The following is a 16,750-nucleotide window of genomic DNA, read 5'->3' on the forward strand; positions in this document are numbered from 1 at the left end:
CCGCCGCGCGCCGCCGCCAGGTGGTGCCCGCAGTTTAGGGACATCTGCCCGCTCCTTTTCCCGAGGATTCGGAGATAAATAACAGCCGAGCAGAGATCCTGGCGCAGACAGGATATTTAACACCCACAGATCAAAAAACGTAAAGCTTTTACCTACTCCGGTACAATAAACCTGGCTTTAAGAGCCTTGTTATTCCTAGATTTAATAGCTTAGTCATTTCTTTTTTCTATTTACAACCCTTGCAAACCAAAGAGAGAAAAATAATATTGTTGTGCAGACTATAAATACTGTTGCCGTGAATCTATTTTATCTGGGGAGAAAGTACACATAGATTCTCAACTTCGAGCGCATTTGTGTATCGTCCGTGGTTACTGGCACGCTGTGAAGCTGCTTTCTGTAACGTGCTACAGGAGCTGCATACCTTGGTGAAAGGAAATTGTTTCTTCCCAGGCAAAGGAGAATGCTCATCCTGCTATGGGGAATCACACACAATTTCCATTTCGTTAGTATTTTTGCAACCCTCGTTTTTGGAGCTCTCTGATAGCTAGCTCGTGGTAGCCAAGGTCACTGCCTGCTTTGGCTGCTGTTTTGCCAGCAACATATTTATGCTGCAGTGTGGAATAAACTGTTTGTTTCCAACTTTTTTTTAGGAAAAAAATTAGGCTGAACACAACTCTTATGAAAGACCAATACTGACAGTCAAGTATTAATTCTTTTATTCGCATGTGCACATAGCTTTAGAATGAGCTTATGCCTAGATCTTGCCAATGACCTCAACCTTGATCTGGAGGGACCATTTATTCACGAGCAAAACATTTATTCTCCTTACGAACTGGTCCTGAGACTGCTGCCTGTGTGACATTTGGTCCTCTCTTAATAAACACATAAGATGCAAAATTACTGTGATTTTGTCCTCTTACCATTTGGGGCTATATGTCATGCACACAAGCACTGTGCCTACTCCTGAGAAACTTTAAATTGGAAATTAGCATTTAGTGGCTTTGTAGATCTCAGAGAGGAATTACGAGCAGTCCTGAGGCGACCGAGGACTGTGAAAGCACAGGGAATCAGGCACAAAGGCAAGCACTGGCGAGAGAAGATGGCCTTTTTTCAGCCAGAGTGAGGGCATTTTTCATGACCGCACGGCGAATGTGCACGATGAGTGTAATGCAGGTCTCTGTTCATCAAAATCATAGAACCACCATTTTGCAGCCCACATGCAACAGCGAGAAAATGGTGGTTCAGAACGACTAGCACACCCGCCTCAGCACCAGAATTCCTCTGCTCACTCAACAGCCCTGCTCTTTTTTTAATTATTATGAAATGGCAATAGATTTTAAATTAGGAATTAGGCAGGAAATGAGAGGAAAATCCTATGTGCATCTGGAAAACACACAGGATAAAAATTAACCTTGAAGCTCAAAGAAAACAGTTTATGTATACATGTGAAAACAGTCTCCATATGAATTTTCTAATAGCTGTAAGGTGTATCTTCATCTTAAATCGTGTAACTTTAAGAAGATTTAACACAATAGGTACTGTTGTATTGCTGCCGAAGCCAATGATCTATTTTTAAAAATAAAATCATACAGCAGAAGTAATTACATTCAACTCTGAGCAGGAATTAGCTTGGCACTGCAAATGATGAACCTTGTTTTATAAGAAGGGGACTTTTTAATATGATGATTTGGCAATTTGGAGGGATGGTTATTTTCATTTTAACAGGCCTCTGCTTAGTGTATGTCTCCCTAGGGATGTAATGAAGGTTAACAACTTACACGTGGGAAGAAGGGATTTTAGTGATTAGGGAAATTGCAGGCTCCAGTTTATGTGAGTATGTATGTGACAGAGAGAGAGAGATTCTTCCTCATTTCAGACACTGCTGCACAAAAGGCATGTAAATGGAAAACTTTTCCAGGGGAAACCCATATGTAATATAGATAGTAGTTCACCAGGGCTGAACTGAATGGCAAATACTGGCCCCTGAGCTCTTCACTGGCATCAGATGAGGTCAAAACAAGAGGAATAGTCCACTTCCAGCAGTGTATCAGCATGGTTTATCTTACCAAACATCTTACTTTCACAAAACAATGTAGATCATGTATTGGGCTCAAGCAGTCATGACTGGCAATTCAGAAAAGCAGGACTTAACCTCTCTCTTTTCTGTTCTCCGGTAACGTTTTTTCACTGAGCTTCTTATGTACTTCATGCAAACTGAATTCAGATCTTGGAAGAAATTCCAGCTGAATTTTTCACTGCAATGTTTTATTTTATAAGATTTGTTATTAAATTACTTTAAAATTGATTTGGTATTAAACAGCAAATCAGAACTCTGCTTTCAACCAAAACCAGCTGTCCACTTACATTTCTGTGCATTCTTGACCCAGTGTGACAATTACCAGGGGAAAAACATCCCTTTACAATATTGAATGCAGTCCTGTGCCTGGACATTCAACAATATTCATTGGCCTGTATAATTTAAACAAGAGCAGTTTGTTAGCCTAATAAATACAAGGTTTGGGCTGAGAAATAAAGGTGCTGTCAATAATCCTTTAGCCAGATAATAGAAAGGGGATTATGTGATTATTCTGTCAAAAAATTAGGTTTCATGCTTTTAATTGGCATCATATCCTGTCATGAGTCTGTAGGGTTTAAATCACAGTCCACCAAGTTAGAGTGAGAAGGAAACTTAATAGTAAATCCTTTCATCCCAGAGCCTGTAGAGTTTTTATGTGAAGTCCTAATTTCTGTTAAATACTTCCAAAGAAAGACAACAGGAAACAGTAAACATGGCAACACCACAAATATATTTCTGACTATTTCTGTCAGCGTTCAAAGAATAAGTTGTATGGGCTGGAAAGGAAACTGCTGTATCATTAAAACCCAAGCAGGCTCAAAGAGCCACCCTTTTGTAAAATGGCCCCCCTCCCCACCATCTCTCATAAATCTTGTTTCAAACTCGGCTAAAGTCATGGATTGACTTTGCCTCTTGCAGTAATGGCTTGAAACTGTTGTGCATCACAGCTCTGCGTTCAAAGGGAATCAGGAGTGTTTAAAAACAACTTCTGGTGCAGGATGCAATTATAACTGACAGCCAGATGTCTGCCCTGTCTGGTACAGCAAGCCTAGAAGAGATTGCAAATGGTCCCAAGACCTTTGGATCTAAACAGTGCATCCGAGTGAGTGATACACAGATAAACAACAATACCACAAATCACTGACACCAGCCGAGGGGTTGCTGGTACTGATAAAGATTTTAGATGTCAGGAAGAAGCTGACCCTTCCACCCTCTCCTCTCTTATTTTTAACTGCGCCAAAACCAAAGTATGTTAGTGGAAAAAGACTCAGCCCATGACGGGTGTTTATATATCCACTGCCAGAAGTTCACCTTGTGAGGAAATTCCCCTAAGTAATCATTTAGTTTACAGAGGTTAACTGGACTATAGTGAAAGATATTTGATATTTTGGTTAAATTATTTGTCTGGAGCATTTTCAGCAAGCTCTGTAATACACGGTGATCATCCCAGGTGTATTGCCAACTAAATACATTTTTAAGTAGACTAACACTAAAAACGTACTCTCTTCTCTCTCCACAGTCTGAATTGACTATTATGTACAAGAGGCAATGCTTTGATGTCAATGTAGATATCTTACAGTACTTGTAGGAATTTTTAGACCTTTCTGCCTCTCCACACATCATCTTACTTTGTGTATCTTTTGTGAGGCATGTACGCAGACCCACTGACATAGCAAACACAGGTTTACATGGGGAGTACACAGAGAATGGTGGGTGCAAAGCTTTCAAGAAAGCAGCTCTTATCTTCCTGTCTTTCACTAATATTCACTGAGACTAACCAACTCAGAGGCTTTAGAAGTGAAAGGCTTTAATTGATTTTCCATGGGCAGCGGACCAGGTCCTACCTGGTTCTGGTGGTATTCTTTAAAGAATGTGCTGTTAAACTGACCTACAATCACCATACCATAATGTTAGCCTACAAGGAAATGGCTGAAGAGTGTTTGGATGGTAACAATTTGAAGCAGTGAAGACATGTGAATAATGTGAAGAAAAAATTTAGACACTTTAAAAATAAGTATCATATTTGATATGCCTTTATGATCACTTTCTTCCTGTGATATTGTTACTGTCTTTAAAATATCTGATATCTGATAATAAGTTTAGTTTGAGTTATCTCCTGTTTTGTAGCAGGATTTTGTAAAATCTATGAAAAAAAAAAAAGAAAAATAAAAGAAAAATAAAGAACAGAAGCTGTCCAGGAGACATCTCTTTCTTATATCCCAAGGAGAAAATTCACTGCATCACTTTATCACAAGTCTTCAGTGTGCCACAAAGACAGGTCTGTGCAATATTATTAGAATGAAAGATAAGGGACTCCATAATACAAAGATGTCATCAGTGATGGGAAAATTCCAATATTGAAAGAGGACACCATTCCAAATATCAAGCTTGAAGGATTTAGTATCTTGAAACATTTTTCAGGTTGGTTCAATGTCATTGTGATAAAAAGGATGTCACTTAAATCACAGCAACCTGATGTGCAAAGTTGTCCTGCTGGATGAACTGCTAAAACTTTTACTCACAGAAGACTCATTTCAACTAGTCTAAAAACTGACCAGACCCCTGCACATTCCTTGAGCCAGACTGACTTCATGGCCTTTATGGTGAAGGATGACCAAAACCTGTCTTTGTAGCTTCCGTTCCTGCCCTGGCTGTCTGTGCCTCCTGTCTGACTCCCACTCCCAGAGCAGGCAGAGCTTGTTGGGACATCCCCAGTTTGCAGAGCAGGGGTGGTGCTGTGCCAGGCTGGGCACTGGGGCATGGCTCAGGCACTGCTGCAGCACTGTACAAAGTGCCCCAGCTCACCTTCCAGCCAAGGGAAAAGGCCCCAGGTTATGCTACATACCAAGAAACTGCTGGATCAGTAAAAGTGTTAAAGCATTTCAAAGCACATCTTTTTTTAAGCGTGAGTGAAGATAAAGGCCCTAGAATTCCCCATGGAAAATAAAGACTTGCCAAGAGTATAGATGTGAGAGGAGGAACTGTCAGGTTTGAATCTTCTGTGAAAAGCCAGATCACACAGATCACACCTGGGGCCTAGTGGTGGCCCTATTTTGGCCAGCATTAAAGTCTGGGGAATAATTCATGAGAATGTAATACATAATAATATATAATTCAATAAAGCCTCTGGAGTCTTCTTTAAATCAAACTAGCACATGAACAAGTGCTGACTTCTAAGCATTCCAGCTTTTACAAGTTTGTCATTTTAATAAGCTTTGAATTGGCACATAATCCAAGTCCATTTTGACATGTTGAATTTCATTTTGTTTGTAATAATTTTTAAAGCTAATGATTACTGTGTAATATTATGTATGGGACTCTTCTTGAAGACAGTCTTTATTTACATGAGAAACCTTTAAAGAGCTACTGTCAGTGTAACGTTCATAGTTACAACACTTCTAAATGGTATTTGAAGATCCTGGTAATTCTCATTGATAAGGGAGATATAAATATCTCCTCACCTTTACCTCAGAGTGCATTGGGAAAGAAATACACACAGATCAAGATGGAAAAAAAAAGCCTGCAAGTCGTATCAGCCCTCCCTCTCCCCTAGCAAACTTCCCAGCAGTATGGCTGGGACTATACAAGGAGAGAGGGAGAAGCAACATGGTCTGAGAGACCAAGGTGGGCTACAGTCTCCATAATACTCTCTTAAAGGCAGAATTTGGGTCAAAAAAATAATGCTTGAAATGGCCCCTGTCCCCAGTCACCAGGGGAAAACAGACCTTCCTCTCCATCCCAGAGTAAAAAGAAGAGGAAAGCCATTGGACCAGGCTTCCCCATGTCCTGGCTGCTGTGCAGGCACTGCTCCTGAACACCCTAAATTCCTGCCACCTGCACATGCTGGGCCACATGTGACACCTGAGATTAATCCCTGTGCCATAGCTGCCCCTGGCACCCATTTGCCCATGAGTCTCCTGTGTATCCTTCCCTGCCACACCATGTCTTACTCAGGAAGGTGAGGGCAGATTGCTGGTGGAGATTTCATGCTGCCTTACCTGCTGTGCTTTAGAGCTAATCTGGTAACCTGAGGGTCATGAATTTATCTTCTTCATTTGCCTCTCAGATCTGTAAAGCCTTGATATTATTTCAACTCACCAGGGTATTTTAGGCAGGTAAAGATGAAAAACAGAGGTCAGGCAGATACTGTGAGAACAGAGCAGCTAGAGGGACATCCCTAGGGACCTAAATACCTTCAAGCCAAGTGCCTCAGTTTCTCCTCTGGAAAATGGTTATAACGATAATCTTGTACTCAGCAAGCAGGATGTTGTCCTGTGAGAGTAACCAGAGGAGCACTTGGGCAGCCAGACACTTCCTGGTGGCTCTGGGAGCACCCTTGCCATGTTTGTTACTTATACCAATGCTTCATATGCAGAAGGCACAGGACAGGTACAGGGGTGTTAAATAACAAAAGAGTCCCTCATCCCTAACAGGTCAGCAGGATGACTACAGAAGTTTGGTAGGACTTTCCAGTACAAGGTAGAAGTTCTCCAGCTGGGTTTGCTGTTTATAATTCCTTCAGCTAAGAACTGTATCCCCAATTCTTTGTAGTTCTTTTGAGTTGTGTGTTTTAAGGTGGTCATGTTAGACATTTCTCTATTGCTATGGTTACCATTAGTGAAGCTGTCTCCATAAGTTACCAGGAAAGAGACAGTAAAAGAAATGTTAACAATTTCTTGAGAACTAGTAATGAGATAGATAGATAGATAGATAGATAGATAGATAGATAGATAGATAGATAGATAGTTGCATGGAGTGAGAATAAAGGAGAAGAAAAATGTGACTAAGCCAAAATAATAGAAAGCATTGCATGATTGTGTAACTACCACTCAGCTTAAAAACTTCAATGACATTGCATTATAAACTATAACCATGTTCAAGTAAATCCAAAGATCTGTTTTGAGAACTGTAACTGCTATTCTTTATCTGGTCTCAGCCACAAAACCATAGTCTGGAGCTCCTGCTTACTCCTCAGGAAGGGTTTCTGGGCTTTCAAAATTACCACACTCATAAGAGGAAACTGAGGGAGCCAGTCTGTACTTCATATGAGAGTTCAGAAAGTAAATCCAAGGATGTGGGTAGTATTGAGTTAGATAGGAGTTTCATTGATTGAATAATCTATAGCTGCAGAAAGTACAGCTATTTTTCTACTGAGTTTCACTTATCTGACTTTCTTCTGAGGAAAGCTTTTATGGGGTACATCTATCAGATTGGACACAGAGGCACAATGCTCATCGGCGTATGTCCATTAAACTATAATAAAACTACAATGTAGGTAGCACTTCAACTGTCTTTATTTTTATATACTTTAAGTTTATATCATTATCTTCATGTACTTTCATTCTTTAATATATCTGCAGCATACTAAACTTTGTAGCAGATAACTACATTGAAAAAAAGGGTGGAGTTTTGACAGGAATGTGTGTTTTTCACAATTGATGACCTAGACTGGAGTTCCAGCCTCAGTCACAGGCCACAAACTCCCCAAACTTCAGGAATTTTATTAAAAATTCATAAGACAGGTTAATTAAACTCTGCTGTTATTTTCTCTCTTCTCTTGAGCTCCCTGGAGTGGCCTCACTGGAAAGATCCCATCACTTAGGCATTAGGCACTCATTTGGGACATGGCAGATGTGGACTCCAGTCTGTGCTCTAATTTACAGGGAAGGGATTGTCTTATGGTCTCCTGAATACCAGGGGACTATGTTAATATCTAATCTATAATCTTCCTTCTCAAGTAATAGTAACCAAGGCCCAGGGAATGTTTTCATCACGTTGAGAGACCCATAATTTTTGTTATGTGTTCTCCTGATTTGGGAAATGGCAGCTTTCAACAAGAAAATTATTTGCCAACCAAAAAATACAAATAACAAACAGCCCTGAAGAAGTAGCTATTGCTTGTTTTGCCAGCAGTTTTGCAAAAGGAAAATTAAAGATCTGATTAAAGCCTCTTAATAAATTTCAAAAGGGAGTGTTGTTGACTTTCTGATTTCATCGTCAACCTAAAATTTGTTTTCAGGAAATTGAATGGACTTTAGCTGCACAAATCCCACTCTTACGCAAATGAGTTTTATGGCTAAAACAAAAATGGCTTTTATAGAACATCTTCTTTAGTTAAGGACTTCTGGGTTGAGTTTTTTTCATGCTGTTGGCATGTTGCATGTAAATAAGTTGTTAATCTACTGTTGCTTGTCCATCAGCCTATAGCATTCTGCACTGCAGCTTTGTGCTTACAACAAAGTCATTACAAAGCTCACAGGTAACTGCCTATTAATAACTAATTAATCATGACTGCACTTTTAGTCTCATCGTGAACAATGGCACAAGTTCCACAGGCTTGAATAGGGGTAGGGTTTGGCTCGGTAAAATGATTAATATGTATCTTCTCACGTTCACCGGGGCATCAGTAGATTCGGCACCGCCCGGTGTGCTGAGTGTGCTGCAATTCACTGGTGCACCTGCTTGATGGGCTGTTAGAGAACGACTGAATCACAAAAGGGGTTATCTGTAAATACAGTCACAGAGTATCCACAGACTTCTCCTTGGACCCACGTTCCCCGTGTTCCATCTTCTGGCCATCCTTGGTGGAGGGGAACCAACCCACACAAGTGCCCTGGCAGGGCTCATGAGGGTCTGAGGGACCGACTCTGGGTTGGGCATTGGTGCATCCTGGGGATGGGGCTGTCCCTAGTCATGCTGCTTTCTTAAATTATTACAAGAAGGTTGTCCTCTTTCAGCCAGGACAATCTTGCCAGCCTTGCACACCTCCTGTAAGCTCCAGTCCAGGTCCAGTTACTGAATCCTGCCTCTCTGTTTCTGTTTCCATGATGGTGGGAATTGCTTCCTCAGGCCTTTTCTGATGTTCCAGAAAACAAGCCCCCAGGAAAGGGTTAAATTAGTTAGATGCTTCATTGATTAAATAATGTGTGGCATGTTTACGTATTTATATTCAAAGCATTTCAAATTTTCCTTTCTCTCAAAAGAACAATAGCAACCACTCCTCTTCCAAATTTAACAGTTTCCAGTCCATCACTTCTTTTACCACATCATTTCATCCTGCAGATTTCCAGTTTGATTGCTGTTAAAGGTTTAAGAAGTTTAAATTGACCTTGACCTGCAAACTTGTGATTTACAGTAGATGATATTGTTCTGGAAAAAACAAAACTTCTATCCTGAAGCTAAATTGCATTTAATGATTTATATTACTTCTCCTGAGCCAAGTTCTGGCATATTTGGTAACACTGTACATTATTTTAATTCCTCCTGAAGCTCCATTGATTTTGGAGGCACTCTTCCAAAGTGAGGCAGATTCACAATATGAATAAGTATACAGACATGTGGTCCTCTAATATATTGTCTTGATTTTGAAGATAAATTCTTTGATCACTTCTAACCTTGTCTTCAGATCTGTTTGTAAAGTCCTTGAAAATTATTCAAGCATATTTTAAAAATACACAGATACTGCCTGTTTTCTTAAAAAGAAATCCCTATTGGCAGTATCATGAGATACCTTGAAATATAATACATATGTTTGTGCTGGAAGAAAAAAGTCCTCTTTCTGCTTTGGAAATTATGAAAAACGTTCTTGTTGGAGACTTTAATGGGGCAGGGTTAAAATCACAGGGAATTACACAAGTAATTGTAGAATTGTGAAAGAATATCCTTCTAGTGTCCCCATGAAGCTTGAAAGTTTGGAACAATGTGTGTTAAATAGACAAAACTGGCATTGAAGTGTTCCTGGTACTATTGCTACCTTTTATCTTTTCTGGCATGTCTTTAGGAAACAGCAGAGAAATAAAAATATGAAATTGAACACAGCAAATTTAATTATAAAACAAAGCCACCCACCTTGCTGTCAGGGTCAGGAAGTATAATCGCCTCCTTTTGACGCAAGAGTGAGTTTAACAACATATGTTAAATGAACAATTATTTAAAATAAAAGGAAATTGCCTTAAAAACAGCTGCAGTATCTCAGACTATAGCACTGCAGCAGTGCAGAAAAACAGACCATTGTGGAAGGAAGGCACATGCACAAACGAGAGCACTCCCACAACCCTGTGCTGGCTGAGACAAAAGCAAAAAACAATAATTTCACAGAATGCTCTTAAATATCTCACTTGTATTTGATCTCACCAGCTTGTTCTGCTTTTGATTTTTTTTAATGTTTGTTTATTTTGGTCTTTCTTTTTTGTGTGTATTTATTTGTTGGCTGCCTGACTAAATCCTAACGCCCAAAGCCACTGTTTGCTGCACAATGGCACGATGACATTGAGTGTTTCCAGTAAATTGTGTTTCACTGAGTGTCGCAAGCAGTGGAAACACCAGAGCAAGCGCGTCAGCGTTAGATGCACACCTAAGAAGAATAAAAAGAAAAGAGCTTTTTGCACCAGAATAAATCCATTTTTCTTGAAAGCACTGGGAGTCACCTGACCGAGTCCGGAGCCTCCAGGATAACACAGCACCAGCCTGCAATGGGAAAGAAATTAAGCAGGGCTGCCTCCGCCTCGCACACGTCTTTTAGCCTGTCGACGCGTTGCCTGTCCGTATCCCTCACAGCGCATCTGTAGAGCCATTAAATTGGATAATCCCTCTGGCCTTTGATACATTTCTGGACATGATTATTTCATTACTCGCAGTATATCAGTAGGATCATAATAAAAAGGACTTCTGACAACCTGCCAAGAGTTTTGTGGCCTTGTAAACACAAAAGTGCTCTAATAAAATTTTATTAAGTGTTAAAAAGTCATAAAAAGTGAAATAACATAAACTACAAAATTTACTGTCCTCAGCAAATGCTGAAAATATCGTCCATAGTAAAATTAAATTAGCATGTAATAGCGCGGCAGCGTGGAGTGGGCTTGAAAGAGGATCCGGGAGGGAAAGAAAAGGGGGGGGCGGAAAAACAAAAAAAAGAAGGATTGCACTTGAATGGAATATGGGTCACGGGGGGTTCGTTTATGGCGATCCCCGCGTGTTCCCGGCGGGCCGCGGGGACGGCGGCGCGGGGCGCGGGCGCGCCGCCAGGCGGCGCTGTGGGAGCGGGAATGTGGCGGCTCCGCGCGCGACCCCCGCGGGCCGCCGGGAGCGCCCCCCGCCCCAGAAATGAGCCATTTACGGGGATTTTGGCGTCTTCTTGCAAATCAAAAAAAAAAAAAAAAAAAAAAAAAAATGGTGCGAGGAAAACAATACGGTTATATCTGGGCTGGAAGGCTCCCGGCGGGGCAGGCAGCGCGGAGCGGGCTCACGACGACTTCGGCCGCGCCGCCGCCCCGGCTCCCCGCTACCGGGACAGGGCGTCCCGTGCGGGGCGGGAGAGGCGGCAGAGAGTGCTCGCCCTCTGCGCCCCCGGGCCCAGCAGGAGCCAGGTACGTGCAGCCTTTAGAAGGCACGGTCGGGACGGGGACCGGGAGAGCATCGCCGCACACGGCCGCGGGGGACGGGACGGGACGGGACGGGACGGGACGGGACGGGCCAGGCTGCCGCCGCCGGCTGCGCTCCCCCCGTGCCGTGCCGGCTGTCCCTGCCCGTGGGAAGGGGCTGTGCTCGTGTCCCGGCTGCTTCGGGCGCCGGCAGCGCCCCATTGCTGGGGTGCGGGCACTGAGGAAGCAGGCGAGGAGGCGATGCCAGGTTCTCGGGGTATCGCTTCCCCCTCGGGATGTCCGTCCCTTGATGTTCCATCGGGGTTTGTCTGTGGCTGGCCGGGAAGGAAGCGACCACGCTGCCGTCACATGGAGAGCTTGCCAGAGCCGCCCGAAACTTAACGCGGGAGGGGGAAGAGAGAGGGAGGGGGGGGAGAGGGAGGGAGGGAGGGGAGTAATAGTAATAAAACAAGGAAATTGTGGGTAGAAAATATTTTAAGTTTCGTTTTATTCAGATGAAGAGGATAGCTGCTTCTCATGTGGCAAGGCTGATGTTCAAGGCCACTGTAGGAAAAATAGTGACTCGCCGCCTAAGCCTGGCTTGTCTTTGAGCCTGAGCCGGTGCCCGCTGAAGTGCAGCCGGAGCAGCCCCGGCAGGGAGCGGGCAGTGAGGGATCCATAAGGGAAAGCTGGCTGAAAAGCAGACGATATATGAGCAGGAACAACGAGCCTTCTTCTCACTAAGAGGAAAAAAAAATAACCATGAAGTTATTTTTAGCAGAAATTCTAACAACTCTGTGCATTTCAGTCGCTTTGAATCTCTACACCATGTATTAAGGCAGGGTTACAAAGAGAAACAGAAACAGTATTTTTGAGACGTCTGAATGAATGGGAAAGTTGTAGGTATAGTATAGAGCAGTGCTTGGTTTAGTTTGGCTGTCTTAAATTAAGGCTGGTTTCTAAAAATAGGTATTTCTGTTTGGACATAATTGGCTCCGTGCATGTGCAGACCATACAGCCTCAAAATGTATATTTATCTCACTGATTCAAAACTTGTAATGTTTTGTGTATCATTATGTTCATCACCACTGTTTAAGACAATGAGGATATTACTTGGTAATTCATATATACATTTACTGACAAATTACAGAAATAAAATACATTTGGAAAAGGAGCAAAAACCTTCCTTTTCTTCCATCTCAGATTTTTATATAAATCTTCCATAATTTTACAGTAATAACTGCAGTTACTAGTGCTCACAGAAAGTTGTACTTTTTAAGCAGAAGAAAATTACCATGTCACATTGTCTACTGCATTTTTTAAAAATTGTGAGCTTAACACCATCTATGGAAACACACACGTTTTCAATGAAAGCTAAATAATGATTTTCTTTTCTCTCTAATTAAATTTTAAGTCTTCTCTCACCAAGTATAATGTAAAGGCTGCAAAAATGCAAACAGAACGTGTAGCAGCACTGTGATCAAAGCTTTGAACTTAGATGAATTTAAAAGTCAGCAAAGCACTACAGAATTCCACATACATGTGGCTAAGGTGTGTGCATGCCTACATAACTTTGAAGAGTTTTTTAATGAAATGAAGGGGTTTGGAGTTAGCTTGCTTTACTGAAAGACTTTTCAGGATCAATACTAATATTTGTTGGATTTTGGAAACATTCCTGGGAATTCCCTCTTCAGGCTATGGTGTGCAAGCCACTTTTATTTTTAAATATGGTCTTAAAAACATAAGTGTCATCTGGTTGATCAGCTGTTTGTTATTTTGTGCTGCTCTCTGCCTGAGTAAGTACTTGTACAATATCACAACATGAAGAATCCCATTTGTTCCCTGGAGTTTACAGACAGGAATCAGGGTACACACTTATGTGTGTGGCATCCAGGCTTCAGTGGTAAGAGAAACTATTTTTCCTAAATTTAGCATTCTCATTTGTGATGGGTGGTTTTGAGTATGCGACATTACTTCCACAATGGAATTTTTATATCAGCTTAATGTGATGTAAATTTCAAAAGATAAAGATACACGAGGCAACTGTCGGTTATGTTTAAATGGACATCATAAAGGTTGTTCAATGGGCAAATGTCTGATGCTGCATTAGACAAGGCTGGAACTCTGTTGTTTACATCCAGCTTCGTTCGGGTCCTTTCAGTAGCCGACATTGCCCTGCCACTCCAGCTGCGACAAGCACTCTGGAGCTGTGCCTGGGGAAGTCTGCAGGCTGCCTGTCACAGCGGCTTCAGAAGGTGAGGAAGGAAAGCCCAGTTAAGGCAGCGTGTGATACTTGGAGTAGGTAGGATGGATACTATCTGTCTGGGCTCCACGACTGGGGCTGCACATGTGGCACTTTTTTGGCAGGGTTTCTTTAAGTGCTTGCATAATTTAAAGGCATGCACCATCCAACAGAGGCCTACCTTGCAACACATTAACCAGATCTTTCTAAGTTGATTAATAGCTTCAGTCTTTTGTTGATGGATTTTTATTTTTACTCTTTTTTTCTTTTTTTTTTTCTTTTTTTTTTTAGCTGCAATACAGCTGGACCCTATGCTACAGAAAGAGATAATGTATGAAGTCAGTCACAAAACTTGCTGACTTCTTTGGAGCCACGTTTTCATCAACTGCCTCATAATACTTTGTATCAACCATATGGAGGAGATTTAAAATTGGCTTTAGAAGAAATAGAAATTAGCTCCTCTACAAATGATTTGCATGGGTTATCTAGGGGGCTTTTCTCCAGGTAATATAAATGGCAACACAAAGTGTAAACTGCCAAAAAGACAAATAGATATATAATATTTTGATTTCCTGTAACTACAGCATAACTCAACTAAAATATTATCTTAAAATCAACAAGGTTGGATTCCTCTATGTAAGACCACCAGGTCTGATGTAGATGATGCAAGGGCATGGGAAGACATTCAAAGGCACAGCTGGCTATTTACAGTTCCTGACACGTTTTAGAAGATGTGAAACTGTGTGTCAATGACACTGTAACACGAGAGGCAGTGAGTTAAGCAGGAGAGACAGCATTAATTGACAGCCTTCGCTTTTGTACATTTAGTGTTATTGAATTGTGCTTCCCCTTGATATTTTAAACAGATGCATCATAATGGGCTTCTCAAAATCTGATTTAAACCATAACACCAGGAAGTACAATTTTGCTAAAAGGGGAGGGAGGGAAAAAGAAACTGCTAGACTCCCAGCCACTGCCACAGTCATCTTTTCACAGACGGTTTTTTCTGATCCATTAGCCTGCCAGACAAGGATGGCACCTATCCAGTGTAAATATTACATTTTCAACATTTGGATGGCATTTTGAGCAATATTTCTTATCCCCTGAGAGCGTACACTTTATAAATACAATATTATCTGCAATTCAGAGCTAGGTTGTGGTAGGATACGACTTTATAATGCAAAAGATATTTAAAGAACTCTGTGTATGGACTCACTTACTGAAGAACAGAACTTCTTCCTTTCAGTTATTTTAATTTACAGTGAAAATTACTTAAGCACAGCATCAAACACACTTTTTTTTTCTGGAACAGGGAGGATCCAGACATGATTTTGGAGGAATAGCTCCATGTGTAGACAAGATCTGTTGCTACTGTTCAGCATAATCTGCACTGTGCATATCTTGAAGTGGAAAGCCACACTAGCATTTTTGGGACCCAATATCCTCATTGAACTAAACTCTTCACTGTGCATATTCCAGTAATATCCCACTAACAGTGCCAGATGCTGATAGAACTCCGTGTTGGAAATAATTATGAAAGTGAGTCAATCCTCATCCATTGCATGTAGTGAATCTTCTTAGAGCAAGAACTTGTTCTGACATTCCCGTTCTGTTTTAAATCCTCTTGTCAAAGGGAAAATCAGCCATATTTGTATGGAGCCCCCAGTTTCTTTGTATTTGTTGTTCTAAGTAACAACAACATATCTGGTTTGGATAGTCTTGTCTAGGGAAGGAGGAACCACACCCAGACACAGCAGTTCTATCACATGCTTAGCTAAACTCTACTCCCTGAAATTTGTGTTTGCAATGAAAAAACCTGACCCATCTTTAACTGCAGAAGTATTGCTTAGAACTGTTTTAATATATACCAGATACGGTCCATTAAACTGGAATAAATATAAACCTGATAATACTAGTTTCACATTTTCCTGGTTGTAGGTATTTTTCCATACTCATTATTTGCAGTTTTGAAAGAATGTCCTTACTTCCTGACTTGGAAGTACAGGGCAATGCATTTATCTCCTGTCTCCTGTCTTCCCTTCAGTTTGTGGCTCATGATCCTTTGTGTCTTTGGTCTTATATTTACCCACTTTCAGTAAAATGTTTTCAATTGCTGGGTGATTCTCATTTGCCAGTTGCTGCCTGCAGATAGCAAACATGGAGGTTTGGTAGTACAGTGGAGGGCGGATCCTGGAGCCGAGTAAAGAGGAAGCCACACACCCACCTGGCTACAGCAGCAAACTGAAAAAAAATACAGATTTTCAGAATTAAAAGCTGGGTAGGGAAATTCATGGCTTTCAGTCCGGTAGAAGTGCTTTACTGTGGTCCTGCAGGAGAGACACATCAGTGTGACGGGCTGACTCCGGGCTTGTAACCAGAGCTGGGGAGTCCCTGCTGGGGTGGCCGTAGCATTCCAAGAGCCTGTGGAATGCCTCGTGGTGCCCCAGTGCAGGCAGCCAGGGCATAGTCCTGTCTGGCAGAGAACCGGGTGTTACATTTCCAGCCTTTGTTGCTGCAAAAATGACCTTGGAAATAAGAAGCCTGAGTAAACTAAGGAGCTGGCAGGAAGCTTGTAATAATAGTTCCGAGAAGCGTGAATTGTGCCCATCGTATGTGATACCTTAGAGGCCTGATAACAATGCATTCAGTGCCAGACAATATTAACTGTTAATGGCAAGCCCAATGGCAACACAAATAACTGGCTAACCTGCTCATCCCACTGGGGGAGTCCATCCATATGCAGAGGAAATGCAAACTTATCAGGGCTTGAGCATTCACAGGAAAAAAGAATGCCCTGGTTTGGTACCAGGACATGTCATTCTTGTCACTCTGCTCCCTTGTAGCATTGTGTATTTTGATGAATCAGCATGTACACTGTGTGCCCTGTGAGGGAGGTGAGATGGGGAATAGCAGAAGGATCTGGCTTATGTCCCATATCAGTAATTGGACACGAGGATCTTGGTGAGTCTCTTCAACTCAAGATATCCTCCGATTCTCTGAAAGCAATACAGGATGATGTGGAATGCTATGAGAAGGACGGATACATTAAAATTTTGATGATTATCAAGAACA

General features: G+C 41.7%; 1 long non-coding RNA gene across 2 annotated transcripts in view; it reads left to right on the top strand.

Moving 5' to 3' along the window:
- Window positions 1–11,161: 11,161 nt before the first annotated feature.
- Window positions 11,162–16,750, top strand: part of LOC148223190 (uncharacterized) — a 58,635-nt gene continuing 53,046 nt past the window's right edge. Inside the window, exon 1 of one of the 2 annotated variants that reach the window (XR_015804819.1) lies at window positions 11,162–11,442. This is a non-coding gene — a long non-coding RNA (uncharacterized LOC148223190). The remainder of the gene's footprint in view (window positions 11,443–16,750) is intronic. The other variant, XR_015804820.1, reaches the window with a different exon arrangement.

This window comes from Sturnus vulgaris, chromosome 7, assembly GCF_052056855.1.
Source record: "Sturnus vulgaris isolate bStuVul1 chromosome 7, bStuVul1.hap1, whole genome shotgun sequence".
NCBI classification, from domain to species: Eukaryota; Metazoa; Chordata; class Aves; order Passeriformes; family Sturnidae; genus Sturnus; species Sturnus vulgaris.